The sequence below is a fragment of the Durio zibethinus genome, chromosome 10, assembly GCF_047325235.1.
Source record: "Durio zibethinus cultivar Kanyao isolate XHJ-2024 chromosome 10, ASM4732523v1, whole genome shotgun sequence".
Classification (NCBI taxonomy): Eukaryota; Viridiplantae; Streptophyta; class Magnoliopsida; order Malvales; family Malvaceae; genus Durio; species Durio zibethinus.
The window spans coordinates 18,199,526-18,220,373 of NC_143171.1; the positions used below are offsets into that span (position 1 = coordinate 18,199,526).

The 20,848-nt window shown below is 31.7% G+C and overlaps 1 non-coding gene across 1 annotated transcript; it reads right to left on the bottom strand.

Moving 5' to 3' along the window:
• Positions 1–1,801: 1,801 nt before the first annotated feature.
• On the bottom strand, positions 1,802–1,908 carry LOC149516514 (small nucleolar RNA R71). The gene has a single exon (XR_016346012.1). It is a non-coding gene; the product is annotated as a small nucleolar RNA R71 (small nucleolar RNA).
• Between the last annotated feature and the right edge of the window lie 18,940 nt (positions 1,909–20,848).

Here is a 20,848-nt window from a genome sequence, read left to right on the forward strand (position 1 = left end):
CTTTTTGATTGAGTTAAGCATGAACGAGGATTCTTATCTCTTCCATTTAGTCAAGACTCTATTTAAGAAGGACTTCATGCAATTTTCCCCAAAATGGAAACTAGATACATGTGGCCAAGAATGTTTGTGCTCATGATGGACTCTTTAGCTCATCCAATGAAGAGTTTTGATAAAAAAAGGAATTTGCAAGATAATTATCATGATAATTGAAGAAAAATCAAACCATTCTTGAAATCCCAAGCCTTAGTTGAATTCCAAGAAACTAGATTTACCAAGAGTTAATCAAGCATTGATCAAGGGCCAAGATTGCACCTTCAAGATCCTATTCAACCAAGCACACTCAAGCAAGAGGAGTCCCATTCGGTCATGCCTCCTTAGAAGATGAAGATGAACGTTATCACATAGATTTTGATTTTGAAAACACATATTATAAATCCTACTCCCTTGGCTGAATCTTACTTTACAAATAGAAAGGCCATTCACCTTATTCCATTATCCCATTCCTCATTTCTCTTTTTTTTTTTTTAGTTCTAAGTTCTGTAGTTTTTTTTATTTCTTTAGTTTAGTTAATGGCTTAGGTGACAAATTTGCCAATAACAAAGCTTTTATTCTTTAAATTCTTTTATTTCGATATAGGAAGTATTTCACTATTCTAGTTTCAAACCTTGTTTTTTATTATCTTGATTTTGGCAAAGCTTACATTTACTTTTAAGTTTGATTCAAGCATTCTTTTACTTTCTACAAGTTTCAACCATTACTTTTTTTTATGTTCTACAAGTTTCCTTTTATGCAAGCATTGTTTCAAGCCTTTATAAGCAATTCAGCCATCATTCTATTTTTGTTCTCAAGTTTTCTTTATTTTTCAAGTTTTCTTTATTTTTTAAGTTTTCATTCTTGTTCTTTTAGATCTAGTTTGTGGTAGCATTCTTTTACTTCCTAAGTGATAGTTGGTGAAGTCAAGATCTAAGCCTACAATTGTTTTCAACTCTTTATTTCCTTTTTTTTTGTTTTGCAAATAGCCCTAAATTTTCAATTATTTAGATATAAGATTTTAGGCTTTTATCATTGGTACTTGAATAACTACCCAACATTACAATTTATAATCCCTTGGGAGATAATACTAGAATACCTCTATTATTATTACTTGATCTATGCATTTACAGGTTATACAAAAAGTAGCAATTAAATTTTTAGCATCGTTACCAGGGATTACAGCAATGTTCTCACTATCAATAAAGATTTCTTAAACTTTTATAATCTAAACCTTTTTTATTTATTTACTTTTCTTTGATATTTTCCTATTTGCATGCATAGATCTAAAAATGTTGACTTTGCTCCAGTTGATCAAGAAATTGAATAAACATTCAAAAGAAGAAGAAGGAAAGAAGAACGAACACCACCTAGACCAACACCAATGGCTAATGTAAATGATGAAGGTCAAAGAACCTTAAGGGACTATGTGATTCCCAATGTGGATGGTTTTCAACCATCCATTAGAAAGCCAACTTTTCATGCCAATAACTTTAAGATCAAGCCTTTAATTATACAAACAATCTAAACTTTTGTGCAGTTTAGAGGGTTACCAAGCGATAATCTAATTTTCACCTTTTTAACTTGAATTACGTGATACTTTTCGCTATAATGGTATTTTTTATAAAGTTATTAGACTAAGATTATTTCATTTATCTCTCAAGGATAAGGTAAAAGTTGGTTGTCATCATTACCATCTGGTTTAATCACCACATGAGATGATTTGGTTCAAAAGTTTCTAGCCAAATTCTTTATACTAGTTTAAACTGCAAAACTAAGGAAAGAGATCACCATATTTCTACAAGCAAATGGTGAAATGCTATATGATGGATGGAAACAATTCAAGGAGCTGTTAAGAAAATGCTCACACTATATATTACCCCAAAGGCTCTAAATCTAGATCGTTTACAATGGTTTCACTCCAACCATGAGAACCACTTTAGACTCAATGATTGCTACTTTTTGTATAAAGCCTACAAGTGCAAAAATCAAGTAATAAAATGGAGTATTCTAGTATCATCTCCTTAAGGATTATAGAATAGAATGTTGAGTTGCTCACAAGTACCAAAGGTGAAAGCCTAATAGCTTATATCTAAACAAATAGGAAATTAAGGTTTTAGGGTTACAAGGATTAAGTAAAGATTAAATGCAATGTGTGGCAAGGTTCTTAACTTCATTAACTATCACTTGAGAAGTAAAAGACTAATGCCAACAACTAACTCTAATAAAACAAGAGTCAAAATATTACAAAGGAACAAAATTGAAGTAGTAGCCGAATTGCTTAAAAAGATCTTGAAACAAAGATTGCATGAAAAAAACTTAATAACAAGAAAATACTTAATGGTCAAATCTTGTAAATAAAATAAAAGAACTTGGATCTTGAAAAAGGATTGTCGAATTTAAAGAAAAGAAAACAAGATTGCAAACTTGAAAACAAGAAAAGATCTTGAATAAAATGCTTTTTGAATTAAAAGAACTTAAAGAAAACGAAAGCTTTGTTATTGGCAAATCTATCACCTAAACCAATAATTAGCTAAAATAACTAAAGTACAAAAGAAAAAAAAGAGAGAAGAGAGGAGAAATGAGGGATGATGAAAATGAGTGAATGGCTTCCCTATTTATAGTGAAAGGTTCAGCTAAGGGGATAGATTGCACAAGCATTTGATTTCAATTCAAATACAATTGGATGAGCTTTATCTTGGTCTTCAAAGATTTATGGCCAAATGGGACTCTCCATGCTTGAGTGTTCTTAGCTGAATGGATTCTCAATGGATCAATCTTGGCCTTTGCTTGCATCTTGATCAAATCTTGCATAATCTCCTTTTTTGGATTCAGCTAGAGCTTAGACTTTCAAGAGCAATTGGATTTTCATCCAATTCTTGAATTTTGAATGGATAAAATCCTACTCCAACTGAATTTCTTCAAGGCTAAGCAACAAACTTCATGGTAAGCTTTAAACGCTATTGTGGAAGAAATACATGATAGCTCATTTGGAATTGCTTTAGCCCTAATATCTCTAGTGTTCTTGTAAGCTTGAACTTTTTCAATCATGTTTCCTTTCTTTTGGCTAAATAGATAAAGTCTTTGTGCATTTAAATTTGTATAAAGTCTTCTTAGATTTGAATTGGCTGAACATGATAAGGCTTTAGAAAGTTCTTGGTCTTGCAAACTTCTTCAAATGAGATCTACTTTTCCTTACACTTAGATTGGCTGAATATTTTAGAAGTCGAAATGGGTTTTGATTGCATGTGTGTGGATGAAGGGGTGGTATTAAGCTTTCATAATTGAGTTTAACATCTCTTTTGCATGCTTGCATAAATGAAGTCTTGAGCTTAAAAAACATAAAACTATGAAAATAACATGAAAAACACTAAAGATCAACCAAAATTTTAAATTTTATCACCATTTTAACATGTAAAAACTATATATGTTTTGGTGCTATTACACCCCCATACTTAAATATTTTACTTGTCCTCAAGTAAAATCGTAAATCAAATTATACAAAACTCCTATCATGTACTATTGCATAATACAAAGTTAAAAATAAACATAGAGTCACAAGAATTTCTTTTAAAAGCAAGCTTTCAAAATCTTATGCTATTTATACACACGAATCTACACAATCTTTAATTCATTCATATAACTCAAGCAAATAGAATGTAAAACACTTTATCACATTTTAATTCAAAGATAGGATAAACTCTATATGTTCACTTTTCCCATCCTTCTCCATTAATGTTAGATCTACATATTCAACTCAAGATTAAAATGTTTTTTAGGCTTGTAATGTAAGGCTTGGGTCAAGGTAGGAAAAAAGGAACTTTTAGGCTAAAAAACCCTTAGCTTACTTCCTTTGAACTTCTCATACTTTGAACAAATGAGAGCTTTTTTTATAACTTTGACTTGTGAGACATTACTTTATTCTTTTTTTGTTTTCAAGAAATTTTTTTAAATATAGCCACTTTTGGCTTTATTGGGTTTTGCCTTTCATGTTTTTGCCGTTTTAATCTTTCTTTCAATCTTTCTTGCACCTCCCTTCCTCTTAAAATTATAAACATTTCCATAATACACCAGCAAGCACAATGGGCTAGGTAAAACAAAAAAAAGGATAATAATAATAAAAAAGGCTTATTGGGCTTGTAATGTGGCAAAATAACAAAGAAAAGGGATATAATATAAAAGGCTCAAAATAAGGGTACTAAGGATGTATTATCACAGGGTGGGCTTGAAAAAGGCTCAAATGGTCCAAAAAACTGCCTAGATCATCTCTTGAGTGAAATACAGTCTAGGGTTTCACCTTAAGGATTAAGTAGGTGATTCTAGAACACTTATTCATATCTTAAATCTCATACAATTCCATATCTTATAAACTTTCACAAAATCATAACATTTCATATAAAAAGAATAGAGATGCATGTGTAAAAATCATATCCAAAGTAAAACATGCTTAAGAATTCCTTTCAAGTTCCACCATATCCATACTTAAACTTTATATCATAATTTAGTTACTTTAAGAGAATATGTGGAATTTCAACTAAGTGAACATCATAATGATATTTAACATGTTAATTTGGTTTGAAAGCAAAGATTGGTCAAGATTTCAAAATCAAAGAGTTTTCTTTTCCCCTATACTTAAATGGAATCATGTATCGAAAGCACAAAGGAAAAAGAAATACTCCCTAAAGTTACATAAGGCCGAATGTCATAAGGCATCCTCCTTACTTCTTTTCATTCCTAAGAAAAAAAATAAAAACTCAAACAAAAACATTAAAAACATACCTATCTTAAAAATCATAATCGTCAAAGTAAAACTCGGGTTTCCTTCCAAGTAGTGCTAATTTTGGTGAAGGTTGACCATCCCTAAATCTATGAGGAATCATCTTACCCCTTTGTAAGAAGCTTACTTTGTTGCTTGTTTCTTTATGGTATGACATAAACAGACTTAGTTTGAAGAGGTGGGCTAGCTTTTTTGTAGGGATCACATATACTAAGCTTAAATTTCTGGAAAGGTTAACATGACTGGACCTAGAGTTTACTAAATATTTTAGAGGGTCAAAAAGCTTATCTATTAGGTTAAACTCTTTCAAGGTCTCCTTTTCTTTGATTGCACTGATACCTATCATGATGTCCATATCTGAGGACCTATCGCTAGACATTGACTTAAGAAGTCGCCACCAATCTTTTTGTTTAGGTGCGATTGGCCACCTAACTGAATCTGTCCTTTTTTAAAGAGAAATCCTAAGCTTGGCTTAGGTATCTTTAAAAGGTAGATTCAATGTCTACAAAACCAGAACTAGGTTCGAGAGTACAGTTACGTGTGATAAAGGTTATAGCACCCTTACATTGCCCATCAAAGATGGTACCAGCTCGATTTCGTGTTATTCATTAGCCTTAAAAACTTTACCAAGTAATTAATTATTGGAAATTATTCTTAATTGACTCTAATACTTTTGGCAAAAAATTTAAAAAATTCCCTCACTTCAAGAGTATACAAGAAAACTATTATTTCACTTGCAGAGGCTCCATCGTCGGATTATTTAACTAAAAAAAAGGACAAAAAGAAAAAGAAATGATGATTCAACTTTTGATATAGATCATTTTTTTTAAAAAAAAAAAAACCGATGCTTTTATACAAAGAAAATTTGATACTTTTAACTTTTCCTTAAAAAAATTTTTTTTTATTTTTTATTTTCAAGAAAAATTGATACTTTTAACTTTTCCTTAAAATTATTTTTTTTCTAAAATTTTATTTTAAAAAAAATTGATACTTTCAACTTTTCATTAAAAATATATTTTTTGAAAATTTTATTTTAAGAAATCATTGAAAAATTAAGGAATGCTCACTTGAATAAATAAATAATTTCAATTTAATCAATAAATAAATAAGTAAGAATAATAATAATAATAATAAATGAACAAAAAAAACCTTGGCACGATTCGACTCCATGGCTGAAGCAGCTCAGTTTCAGGCACAAAAGGTGGCTCGAAGGTACGATTCGGCTCGGCTCCAAGGATTGGCTAGTAAGTGGGTCAAAAGTGGGTTGGCGCTTGGGTCAAGTCGCCTGAATGGCAAAACGCGTAGATCCTAGGGTTTACTAAGCTCCAATTGACGCTGTTTTGGTGGGAGTATAAATAGCCCAAATTCAGCCTTTCTGTTTCAGATATCCCTTCTCCTTATCTTTTTTCCCTCATTTTTATTCTCTCCTTCTCTCTCTAACTGGATGAACTTTAGTTGAACTTCAATCAGATTTTGGAAAAAATCATCGAAATCTGGGCTGGGTCATTGGACGATCGTAAAAAAATTCAATGCTTTCCAAAATCTTCATCGGATTCTAGAAAACCTTGTCAAAAAATTCAACTGGTGTAAAAAAACTCACCAAAAAATTCAACCAGCACCGAAAAATTTCGTTGGAATTTAGAAATTTTCCAAAAAATTTCCAAAAAAAATTTTTATCAAAAAAACTCATAAAATGTTTTTTGCTTATGTTTTTCTTTGTTTTCTAATTTTTGCTTTCTAGTATTTCTGTTTTCTCTCTACTTTCTATGTGTCATTTTTCTGTGTACTCAAGCCTATATTTATAGGGTCTCAAATTTAAGAACCCTAAACATAATAGGATTTGGGTTTTAATTCTTCAACCCAATCCTACCTAAATTTAACCCTTTTTTTTTTTATCATTTTATTATTTTTTATTTTTAAAGAAAATCAAATGTAGACCCCGAACAAATTATGGTGTCTACAACTGCCCCTCTTTGCACATTTTTTGTGAAACAGGAATTGTGCAAAGACATAGACAACCCCAATCAACTTGACACATCTATTTTCCTTTTTTTTGTTTTTTTTTTATCTTTTTTTTAAAAAAAGGTAAACAAAGCTTCTCTAAACAGAGGCTCAACGACTTTGAAAAAATAAATGCTCCTCTAAATAGAGGCACCAAAACTTTGGAAAATAAATTGTTTCTCTAAATAGAGGCAACCATAATTTTGAAAAATAAATTGCTCCTCAAAATAGAGGCAACCACAACTTTGGAAAATAAATTGCTCCTCTAAACAGAGGCACCATAACTTTGGAAAATAAATTGAAAAATAAATTACTCCTCTAAATAGAGGCAACTACAACTTTGAAAAATAAATTACTCCTCTAAACAGAGGCACCACAACTTTGGAAAATAAAAATTCTTCTTGATAATCATGTCCAGCAAAGTCATAGATCAGATCTGATGAAATTTGTAATGAAAAACTTAAAGATTCACAATTTGAGTTTGAAAATAGAAGGATCAAATTCATAAGAACCTTTCAACTTTGTAAGAATTCACTAAAATTTGGTTATCAAAATTTTAGTTTCACAAGAATACAAATTTGCAAGATCTCAAGATGCACATTCGTAAATTACAAGACTCGCATCCAACATCTAAAGATTCTCATTCAAATTTTGGAGGTTCACATCCAAAAGTTCAAAGCTTTTCATTCGAGTTCAAAGGTTCTTATTCAATAAATCTTAGAGTTTCACATCTCAAAGTTTCTCATTTGAAACTCAAAGATTCTCATTTGAGTTTGAAGATTCACTTCAACAAATTTTGGGTTTCACACCTTAAACATTTTCATTTGAGTTCTAAGATTCACATTCAACAAATTTTGGGTTTCAGACTTCAAACATTCTCATTTGAAATTCAAAGATTCTCATTTGAGTTCGAAGATTCACATTCGACAAATTTTGGGTTTCATACCTTAATGATTCTCATTTAAAATTCAAAGATTCTCCTTTGAGAACTTAAAAATTCTCATCAAAAGATTCTCAGTGACTTAAAATTATGCATACAATGAATGTCATGATCAATGATGTAAATGCTTCTTAATGATGTAAATGCAACAATCTAGATTCTCATAATGCCATATTCTTAACTATTATTCACATGCAAATGCATAGCCAGACCAAAATTTCAAATATTCTTCAAACAACAATCTAGACATAATGCATGTAATACGGATGTCCATGTCATGAAATTCTAATGTGGTAACATGGTTCTCAAGACTCTACCATCTCACATTTTCTCCTTGTTTAGTTTTTCAATACTTTGGAATAAGCTTCATTAGCTGATCATCATTATTTTCATCATTTGATCACCATCCATAGGCTTTTCAGTATTAACAATTCTGGCACAAGTTTCATCTACTACCCCATGTTGTTTAATCACAACTCACAAGCTCTTCAATACTAGCAATTTTAGCATAAATTTTATCCATTGATCCACACTATTTTCACCACCATTCACAGGCTTCTCAGGACTAGCCATTTTAGAATAAATTCTATCCCCCAATCCACATTATGTTCAGCACTTGATCACCATTGACAGGTTATATCAATCAATTCATCCTTATATTCATCACTTAGTCATTCCACTTTTCTCAAATAATCCTTTTTTAGGTTCCTATCATCTCTTTATTTTTCTCTTATCATCTTGGTTTTTTTTAAAAGAATGTAAGAATCTTTTAAACACATATTCATTTATCTGTCATCATTTGAGATCATAACAAATATAATGCAATCATACATTTTCTCAATTTATTCCAAGGATACAGCAATAAGAGAGTACGAGGTGAATTGGGAGAAAGATAATCAATGAGGAATGGGTTTAGCACAAAAACAAATAAGGACAGAAACAAGTTGGAAGCATGTCATTGGGATGCCTGGTATATCCAAACAATAAATATTCAAACAATTCTAAACATTAATCCAGGATTCTTTTTCAAAAGGTCATTCCATTGACTGTCGAAGTCATTTTAAGCTCATTGAACTTTGCTCTAGCTTTGAAGGATCTTCAAATGTTTTTGATTTCTTATCCATGTGAACCGTTTATCTAGTTCTCAGTTTAAAGATTTTTCTACCCAAATCACCCTTTTGGGTTTTCAATTTAAGTATTCATTTTCTCTCTTTTCTATTTTTTTTCTTTTTCTTTTTCTTTCTTTTTTTTCCTTCCTTCATTTGTTCACCCATCTTTCATATCAATCTTTAGAGCAACCAAGCATGATTTTATCATTCCATCATGAGCATGCCTTAGCCCAACATATGACCATTCAATTCGAGCATTCACATTTGATCCAAATGGATTTTCAAGGTTGTAATGTAGGCCATGGTGAAGGGTCATGAAAAAAATGGATAGGCTTAAAACTTGTGTTTAAAAGGTTCAAACCAAAGGATCATCACTTGATATAGCTTGGCATTTTGCCCTACTCTACATCATATCACTACTTTTTCCTTTTCCATCTCATTTCTCACAAAACAACTCTCATTACTTTGCCCCAAATCATGTGTGACATTTATTTTTCTCTTTTCTTTTCTTTTTTCTTACTTTTTCTTTTTTGAGACCTTTCGGGATCTTTTATCCTTTTTCTTTTTCAAAAATTACCTCTTAGTGTCGAGGTTGATCATTGGTCAAGGTTCTTTAAGAAAAGAAATCATAGTAGGTCCAAAAGGGTAGCAATAAATGGTTTTTCAAATAGTAAAGAAAGATGGCCATTTTTCATCCCAAATGTGAATGTTTCTTTGAAGATCATCTATTAAACAAAAACAAGCTCATGGATCTGTACAAAAGATTGCATGTCCTCAAAATATATCTATTCAACATCTGCTAGTAGCTAGCTTTTTTTGTCCAAATAGTCTCCTTAAATCAATGTGAATGAGTTCTCAAAATTAAATCCCAAAATTATTGTTATCATTGTCTAAACATTCATCATTTAAAATTTGAGAATAGGAATGAAAAGTTATGAAAGGGAACAAAGCATGGAACAATGGTTGAATGAAAGAGAAAATGTAATGAAATGCATTAACTTGCCTCTATTAAAATGATAACAAATGAAATCCTATTGTGTAAAACAAATCCTAACATTACTCTAAAGAAATCCTAAAATGAAAAGAAACTTTCAACCAGCCTTATCATTATTCTCCAAAATTATGTCCCTGTGCAATCAGGTAGAGGATTTTTATTGATATCTTGCTCCCTAATTCATTGCAACTCTCTAGGCTTTTTCGGATCAATGTGTTCTTGATTCTCACTTAGAACATTGACATTATGGCTAGGTAATGGATTGCCACTAACATTAGGTGTTGTTGCTCCTCCTTGATCAAAACTTACCATTCCATCCTTAATCAACCGTTGCATCTTATGCTTTAGAGCAGTGCAATTTTCAATGGAATGGCCAGCAATTCCATAGTGGTAGTCACAGTGAGCTATAGGATCATACCACTTGGCATAGGGTGGCTTAAGTGACTCTACATGGCTAGGGGTAATCAAGTGGCTGTTATAGAGCTCTCGGTATAACTCCGTATAAGTCATGGGGATTGGATCAAATACAAGTTTTTCTCGAGTAATTCGTTGCTTTCATGAACCACTTGCCAGGCTAATATGATGAATTTAAAGTGTTGCAAGAGGTTGAATGTTAAGGCTATATGTAGAAGCTTGGGAGTTAAAAATAGGCTGGTATGTGGATGAGTAAGATGGTTATGGCATGGGCTGGTATGAGGTATTGTTCACAGCATGATGGTATGGAGAGTAACCTTGTGGTGGATAAGGTTGATATCCCTTAAACTGTCTATCAACGTTCACTACTTGAGCTTCAATTTCTTTTTTCTCTGATGCCTTCTTGGTTTTTCCTCTTTTTAACTTGCCATTTTTAATGGCATTCTCGATGATTTCACTTGAATCACTATGTCAGTGAATTTTTTTGTTGCATTCCCTATCATTTTTTCATAATAGGGAGATTTTAGGGTGCTGAAAAATAATACTGTAGTTTTTTTCTCAGTCAAAAAAGGTTGCACTTGAGTAGCCATGTCCCTTCACCTCTAGGCGTATTCTTTGAATGACTCAGTCACCTTGTTTTCCATATTTTACAAGGAAAGGCAATCAGGGGTTAAGTCTATGATATATCGGTATTGACTAATGAAGTCATCGGCCATATCACTCCAAGAACGAATACGAATCTTATCCAGTTAGACGTACCACCCAGTAGCAGAGCTAATGAGGCTGTCTTGGAATACATGCATTAATAGCTTCTCATTATTAGCATGGGTGACCATTTTTCGATAGTACATAGTAATGTGGGTCATTGGACACTTTGTACCATCATATTTTTCAAACTTCGAAACCTTGAATTTTAGAGGAATAACCACATCTAGGACTACACAAAGTCCAGCAGCATCCACTGAACCATAAAAGCCAATACCCTCTATGGCCCATAACCTTTCCTCTAACAAGTTTATTTTTTGTTCAGCTTTTGAAACTTTTAAAGCCTCATTTTCCTTTAGCCTTAGCTTTTCTTTCTCATCCAGATCATTCAAATTAGAGACTGATATTGGTTCTACTACCTTCTCATAAAGATAAGATTTATATAGCTTTGGTACTATGGTCAATTTGAAATTGATGGCATTTTAAGGTATGTGTACCCTATAGAATAGGTGAACTGCTGTGGTAGTGGACCTTGTGTGGGTTGGGCTTGATGTAGCCCAAAACCAGAAGGGTACAGTGAAATATACTCTTCTTATGAGGGATGGTCTTATTGGCTAGCATTATCCTCTATTGCCTTTCCTTTATTTAACTTGTTTAAGGCCTCTAGAATTCTATTTAATTCCCCTTTAAGGTTCTCTTAGGCTTTCTTTATCCTCTCAAGACGATTGAAATTTTTTTATTCTATCTGTCTGGCTTGAGCCTTTGTATTGTATTGGTGAGTGAGGTTACTTGGTGGAGCTATCCTTGAACCTTAAGCACCATAATTAGGATGAGAAATGCTATGTTATGCTATACTTTATGTTTGGTATGTTGATGCATAAATGAAATATGAAACTGATGCAGATGCACGATGTTAAATATCACAATGAAAATGATGCATGACATGATAATGCAAATACTCAAAGTCAAGAAAAAATGATTAGATGACCATATATCACAAAAACATCTATCATTGGGTAGGAATGGCTCTATCCTAAGACTGGTCCCCTTAGGTGTTGATTATATGCATGGTTAGGAGATTTTGACCACTAAAGGTTCCCAAATTGTTCCTTAAATCATAGTCCATCACAGACTAGTAAGGCAATCTAATCATCACCTATTACAGGCTAGCCGCTGCGGAGGCATTAAAACCTCACGAAAGCATAGGTGCTTTACTCCCTCCTAGAGGGACGGAGCTCAGGAATAGAACTTATGTTATGCACTTGTATATCAATGACATGGCTAGCAATATAGATAAAAAAATGAATGGATAAAAAAAATCCTTACAAAGAATTCAATTTTATTAGGCTTTTTGGATAACAAAAATTTATTTGCTGGCTTGACTCTCGACTTTTTCCCAGTGGAGTCGTCAAACTGTCACAACGTCTAGATCCGAGGATCTATCACTAGACATTAACTTAAGGAGTCACCATCAATCTTTTTGTTTAGGTGTGATTGGCCACCTAATTGAATCTGTCCCTTTTTTAAAAAAAATCCTAAGTTTGGCTTAGGTATCTTTAAAAGATAGATTCAATGTCTGCGAAATCAAAACTAGGTTCGAGAGTACGGTTACGTGTGAGGAAGGTTATAACACCCTCACATCGTCTATCAAAAGATGGTACTAGTTCGATTTTATGTTATCCATTAGCCTTAAAAACTTTACCAAGTAATTAATTATTGAAAATTATTCTTAATTGACTCCAATACTTTTGGCAAAAAATTAAAAAAAATTTCTCACCTCAAGAGTATACAAGAAAACTACTGTTTCACTTGTAGAGGCTCCATTGTTGGATTATTTAACAAAAAAAAAAGACAAAAAGAAAAAGAAATGATGATTCAACTTTTGATATAGATCTCTTTTTTTTTTAAGAAAAAAAATCATGCTTTTATACAAGGAAAATTGATACTTTCAACTTTTCCTTAAAACATTTTTTTAAAAATTTTTTATTTTCAAAGAAAATTGATACTTTCAACTTCTCCTTAAAAGTTTTTTTTTTTGAAAATTTTATTTTCAAGGAAAATTGATACTTTCAACTTTTCCTTAAAAATGTTTTTTTTTTTTAAATTTTATTTTCAAGAAAAATTGATACTTTTAACTTTTCTTTAAAAATATTTTTTTTGAAAATTTTATTTTAAGAAAATCATTGAAAAATTAAGGAATGCTCACTTAAATAAATAAATAATTTCAATTCAATCAATAAATAAATAAGCAGAAATAATAATAATAATAATAATAATAATAATAAATGAAAAAAAAACCTTATCGCGGCTCAATTTCAAGCATAAAAGGTGGCTCAAAGACGCAGCTCAGGAGAAATTGGCTCAGCTCGGCTCGGCTCAGCTTTAAAGATCGACTGGTAAGTGGGTCAGAAGTGGGTTGGCACTTGAGTTGGGTTGCCCAAATGGCAAAATGCACGGATCCTGGGGTTTACTAAACTCTAAAACGATGCCATTTCGATGGGGATATAAATAACCCAAATTCAACATTTTTGTTTTAGATCTCCCTTCCCCTTTTCTTTTTTCCCCTTTTTTTCTTCTCTTCCTCTCTCTCTAACTAGATGAACTCCAGTTGAACTTCAACCAGATTTTAGGAAACATCACTGAAATCTGGGTTGGCTCACCGAATGATCGTAAAAAAATTCAACACTTACCAGAATCTCACCGAATTCTAGAAAACCTTGACAAAAAATTCAACCGACATCGAAAAACTCACCAAAAAATTCAACCAGCATCGAAAAATTTGTCGAAATCTGGAAAATTTTCAAAAAATTTCCATAAAAATTTTTTATCAAAAAAACTCCTAAAATTTTTTTTGCTTCCTACTTTTGTTTGTTTTCTAATTTCTACTCTCTAGTGTTTTTTTTCTCTCTCTACTTCTTGTGTGTCCTTTTTCTTTGTACTCAAGCCTATATTTATAGGGTCTCAAATCTGAGAACCCTAAATAGAATGGGATTTCAATCCCTTCTAGGTTTTACTTCTGGGTTTTAATTCCTCAACCCAATCCTACCCAAATTCACCCCGTATTTTTTTATTTTTCTCATTTTTTCTCATTTTATTATTTTTTTATTTTTAACAAAAATCAAATGTAGACCCCGGACAGATTGGGGTGTCTACAATACCTTCTTCATTTCTCAGCATACCATAACTTACAAATACAAATTGCAACTTCTTGTTTCTAAATCTAAGGGTAAGGTTAGCATTATAAACATTTATTAAAGCCTTGACAATAAATAAGAAAGGTATTCCTAACAGTAATGGAGTCTCATTATCTTTCATGTTTAAGATAGCAAAATCCATAAGGAAAGCATATTTTCAAACTTTCATTAGAACATTCTTCAACATCCCTTTTGGCAACTTAGCAGATTGATAAGCAAATTTAATATTAAACTGGGTAGGCTTCAACTCTCCATAACCTAGCTACACAAAAATATTCATAGGATTAGATTTATATTTGAACCAAGATCACAAAGAACATCAAAGAATTTTAACTTTTCAACTTTGTAAGATATAGTAAAACTCACTAGATCTTTTTGCTTTCTAGGTAAAAGTTATTGAAGTTCAGGGTTGCAATCTTCTAAGAATGTAACTTCTTTCAATTTCTTGAGCAGCTTCTTTTGAATAGGCCTTGGAGCAGGTGGTACTATATTAAAACACTACTTATACATTCTAGTAGTCATCCTAGGTCTTGGTTAAACTTTTTCTTAGACCTCTTTTTCTTTTTTATGATCTTTCTCTTAAGGATCTTTTTTTGCATTACCTTCTTCTCCTTGATCATTTTGGATCAACTCACTTTTGATAATTTTTTCATGTCCAGGCTGAATGTTTCCTAATAGTGTCTCCTTATTTGTAGTAGCATTTACCCTTCTTCATAAGACCCTTTAATATATTCTTTAGGATCCTCTTTATAATCCATTACAACATCTCTTTCTCAGGGTCTTCCTCATAAGTTTAAATGTCTTTAAGGGCCTCTAATGCCATAGGGTAAAAGCTCTCTAAAATTTTTGTCCCAAATCTTAACAATTCCTTATCCTCCAAATAATCCTCATTACCTATGAAATCCACTTCATGTTGTCTTACAAAGTGGGTAGGTTTACTACTATGGGTTCATCATCCTCCTCATCAGAATCATCTATACTAACATCTTCTAAAGAATAAATTGCATTGCATCCTTCCTTGCCTTACCTTGCTTTACCTTTTTAGATTAGTTTTTATGTTGATAGGTTTTTCTTTTTTCTTTGAAAGGTCCTTTCAATTTCTTGATCAACAGGTGCTAAGTGAACACTTTTGGATTTGTTCACGCAAACAAGAAAAGATAAAAAAAAAAAGCAAAGAAAAATAAATAAAACAAAAGAAAAAAGATTAGATTATAAGAGCTTAGGAATTCTTTATTAATATTATGAATACCGTTATAATCTCCAATAACGATGCTAAAACTTGATTGCTGCTTTTCATATAGAGCTCGCAAGTGCACAGATCAAGTAATAAAATGGAGTATTCCAGTATCGTCTTCTTAAAGATTATAGAATAGAATGTTGGGTTCCTTACAAGTACCAAAAGTGAAAGCCTAATAACTTATATCTAAACAAATGGGAAATTAGCATTTTAGGATTACAAGGATCAAGTAAAGATTAAAGACAATATGTGGTAGGATTTTTAACTTTATCAACTATCACTTGGGAAGTAAAAGAGTAATGCTAAAAACTAACTTTAATAAAAAAGAATCAAAATATTGGAAAATAACAAAATTGAAGTAGTAGTTGAATTGCTTAAAGAGATCTTGAAACAAAGATTGCATGAAAACAACTTAAAGAATAAGAAAATACTTAATGGCTAAACCTTGTCAAGAAAATAACAAAACTTGGATCTTAAAAAAAGATTGCCAAATTCAAAGTAAAGAAAACAAGATTGCAAACTTGAAAGTAATAAAAGTTCATGAATTAAAAAAACCTAAAGAAAACAAGAGATTTATTTTTGGCAAATCTGTCACCTAAGCCAATAACTAACTAAAAAAACCTAAAAAGCTAAAGAAAAAAAAGAGAGAAGAAAAAAGAAGTGAAGGATGATGAAAATGAGTAAATGGTTTCTTTATTTATAGTGGAAAGTTCGACTAAGGGCGATAGGCTATACAAGTAGGCTATACAAGTGTTTGATTTCAATTCAAATATAATTAGACGAGCTTTATCTTAGTCTTCAAAATTTCATGGCCAAATAGGACTTTCCATGCTTGAGTGTTCTTAGTGGAATGGATTCTTGGTGGATCAATCTTGGCCCTTTGATCAAATATTGGATAATATCTTCCATTGGATTCGACTAAGGCTTGGAGTTTTAAGAGCGATTGGATTTTTATCCAATTCATGAATTTTAAATGGATAAAATCCTACTCCAAGTGAATTTCTTCAAGGCTAAGCAACAAACTTCATGGTAAGCTTCAAACTCATCTTGGTTGAATGCATCTAGTCTCTATTATGGAAGAACTACATGATAGCTCCTTTGGAATTACTTTGGTCAAATATCTCTAGTGTTCTTGTAAGCTTAAACTTCTTTAATCATGTTTTCTCTCCTTTGGTTGAATAGATAAAGTTTTTGTGCATTTAATTTATATGGAGTCTTCTTGGATTTGAATTGGCTAAACATGATAAGGCTTTATAGAATTCTTGATCTTGCAAACTTCTTTGAATGAGCTCAATTTTTCCTTGCACTAGCATTGGCCAAATATTGTAGGAGTGCAAGTGAGATTTGAATTGCATGTGTAAATTAAAAAGGTATAATTGAGCTTCATAATTGGGTCAAACACCTCCCTTACGTGCTTGCATGAAATGAAATTATAAGCTTGAAAAACCTAAAACCATGAAAATAACATGAAAAGCACTCAAAATCATCCAAAATTTAAAATTTTAGCACCATTTTAACATGTAAAAATTATATATATTTTGGTGCTATCACTTAGCTACTAGAGGGGCAACAATGAGCAAGACTCTTGACAAAGTAAATGAGCTATTAAAGAGATGGCTACAAATAACTACAAGTGGGGGATGAAAAGAAAGGTAAGTAAAAAGTCTATTAGTTTATTTGAAATAGATTCTCTCAACTCATCAATTCCTAATTAGCCACCCTCACCAAAAGGATTGAAGCCTTAGGTATCCAATCACAAGCCAACTAGGTGAATGCTATCCAAAACCCTTATATGTCATGTGATATATGTAAAGGTCCCCATTATAGTGAAAGATGCTAATTTAAGATAGAACATGTCCAATACATCCAATAATCTATGCCAAACAACAATCCCTATAGTAATAGCTACAATCCTGAATGGTGAAACCACTCAAAGTTTTCTTAGAACCAAACAAACCACCAACCCACCAATAACTAAAACAACAACTACCGCCTTAATCCACCAACTTACAACCCACTCTAAGAAAAGAACTTAGTTTTGAGGATATATCGATCTAGTTGATGCAAGCCAACAATGCCAACATTCAAAGCCAAGCTACATCTATCAAGAACTTAGAGAACCAAATAGGTGAACTAGGCTAAACCACAACCAACTACCCTATAAGTACCCTACCTAGCAACACTAAATCCAACCTTAAAAGACAAGGCAAGAAATGATGTACTACTATCTATTCTTTGGTAAATGATGGGATTGAGATTTTTATAAAAGGGATGATTTCATGGATGAACCTATAATGGTTAACCTTCCCAGTTTCATGAAGCAAACTAAAGTAGATTTTGTGGGGAAGGAAAACATATTAGAAGATAAAGAACCCCTGAGATTTAGAAAAGAAATTCTAAAAGGTTTTGACCCCATGACATTATAGGCCCCTGAAAATATTAAAGAAAACCCTAAGGAAAAAACTGTTAAAATGAAATATGAAAAAGATCCTAAAGAGTACATTGAAGGGTTTGCTAAAGAAGGGCAAGTTCTACTACAAATATGAAGAGCATTATTAAAAAGCATTTAGCCTAAGCAAGAAGAAATAGTTCAAGAAGGGTTTCCAAGAAAAAGATCCACAAGAAGAAGAAAAGAAAAATGAGGAAGTCTAAGAAGAAGTGCAACCAAGGCCAATGATGATTGCTAGAATGTATAAGCAATGTTTCACCACAACACCACCTACCCTAAGGCATTCAAAGGGCAACTTAAAGAGTTAAAGTCAAATTTTTTAAAGAATGTAGCCTTAAATTTCAATAACTCTTACCTAAAAAATAATAAGATCTAGAGAGTTAGACTATTCCTTGCAAAATTGGACATTTAAAATTTTATGATGCTTTTTGTGATCTTGATTCTAGTATAAATATAATGCTTATGGATATTTTTATGCAACTAAGATGTAGAGAGTTGAAGCTTGCAAAGTACAACTTTAATTTGCTGACCAGTTTACTAAGTTGCCACAATGGAGTTTGAAAAATGTACTTGTAAAAGTTGTTAAATATGCTTTCCCTATAGATTTTGTTATTTTAGACATGAAGGATGATGAGGCTCTATTATTATTAGGAAAACCTTTCGTATTAATTGATAGAGCATTAATAGATACCTACAACTCTAGCCTGACCCTTAGATTAAAAAAATAAAAAGTTACAATTTGTAATAGGAGGGTATGGTGTAATTAGAAATGAAGATGATGTAAATATAGTCAAGGCATAAGAAAACCTTAGAGAGTCTACCCTAATAGATAAACCTTTTGACCCTAAGATTCAAAACCATTGGCAACCACTACCTTTAGTCATGTCAACCCTATAAGAAATTCAAGTTTTATGTGTGTTATTCCTATTAAAAAAGTTGGTACACCTCCTAAGACCAAGTTTCTTTATGTCATTCCATAAAGAAAGAGGCAACAAGGTAAGCTCCCTTTTGAAAGGACAAGATGAACCATAGATTTAGAGATGGCTAAGCTTGACCAAAACTGGCATTGTTTGGGAGGCAACCCAAGTTTTACTTTAATGGCTATGTCTTTTGTTTTCTTAATATTATTTTTTTTAGAATAGGTATGTTTTTAAAGTTTTTGTTCGAGTTATTTTTTTTAGAGATGTAGTGAAGCAAGGATGATGCTTCATGGACATACGACTCTGAAGTAAATTTAGGGAGTGTTTCTTTTTTCCTTTGTTGTTTGATATATTATTTAATTTAAGTGTGGTGGGGGGGAAATATGCTTTTTGAACTTAAATGTTTTTGAAAATTGTGATCCCATGTTTGCTTTCAAACAAAATTGACATACTAAATCTCATTATGATTCTCACTTAGTTGAATTTGCATATATTTTTCAAGAATGACTAAAGTATGATATGAGGTTTAATTATTAATGAAGTGGAACTTGAAAAGAATTATTAAGCATGTCTTTATTTGGATATGATTATTATGCATACGTTTCTATTCTTTTTATATGGAATGCTATGATTTTTGTGAAAGTTTGTAAAAAGTGGATTTGCATGAGATTTAAGGATATGAATAAGTGCTCTAGAATTCACTTACTCAATCCTTGAGCTGAAATTCTAGACTATATATGACTTAAGAGATGATCTAGGCAATTCTTTAGACCATTTAAGCCTTTTTCAAGCCACCTATTATGATGCATCCCTAGTACCTATATTTTGAGCTTATTATATTCTCTTTTTTTTGTTTATTTAGCCACTTAATAAGCCAATAAGCCTTTTCTTTGATTATATCCTTTCTTTGGTTTTATCTTACCCAATTGTGCTTACTTGTGTATTATAGACATTTTTATGTATCTGGAAGTAAGGTAGGCGCAAGGAATGAATGAAAAGAAAATGGCAAAAAAAAAAAGGCAAAGCTTAACAAAAATTAAAGATGGCTAAAGTATTTTTTTCATAAAAAATGCTGTAAATACAAAGAATAAAGTGATGACTCACATGTCAAAGTTTCAAAAAGAGCTCCTAATTGTTTAAAGTCCATGAAATTCAAAGAAAGTAAGTTTAGGGGTTTTTAAGCCTAAAATTTTCTTTTTCCTACCTTGATCCAAGCCTTACATTACAAGCCTAAAAGACCTTTTGATCTTAAGTCAAGTATGTAAGTCTAACATTAGTGAAGAGGGATGGGAAAAGTGAATGTATGAAGTCTATTCTATATTTGAATTAAAATGTGATGAAGTATTTTGTATTCTTTTTTACTTGAATTATATGATGAGTTAAAGATTGAGTAGATATATATGTATAATGAACATAAAATATTGAGAGCTTGTTTTTGAAGGAATTTATTGTAACTCTATGTCAATAGTTAGCTTTGTATTATGCAATAGTGCATGATAGGAATTGTATGTAATTTTTGATGTTATGAGTATGTTTATTGATATTTAGTTTTATTGATTTGAGGTTTTGCTTGAGGACAAGCAAAGATTTAAGTGTTGGGGGTATGATAGCACCAAATTTTATAGTGTTTTTATATGCTAAAAATGGTGCTAAATTTTAATTTTTGAATGATTTTTGGTACTTTTTATGTTGTTTTTATGATTTTAGGGATTTCAAGCTCATTTTCATGCAAGCATGCAAGGAGAATATTCGACCAAAAGAGATTTGATTCAAGTGTGATTCCTTTGGTTAGCCATGAAGGAATTTTGCTTACATAATGACTCTATATGCATTCGGCTAGCTCACTTCCAAAAAGAGATCAAGCATACTTGTGTGATATTTAAAGAAGTTCAAGCTACTATGGACTCTTGCATGATCAGCTAAAGGTGTTTTTATCCAAGAAAAACTCTTTTTGATTAAGTTAAGCATGCACAAGGATTCTTATCTCTACCATTTGGCCAAGACATTCAATAAGGATTTCATGCAATTTTCACTAAAATAAAGACTAGATACATTCGACCAAAAATGTTTATGCTTAT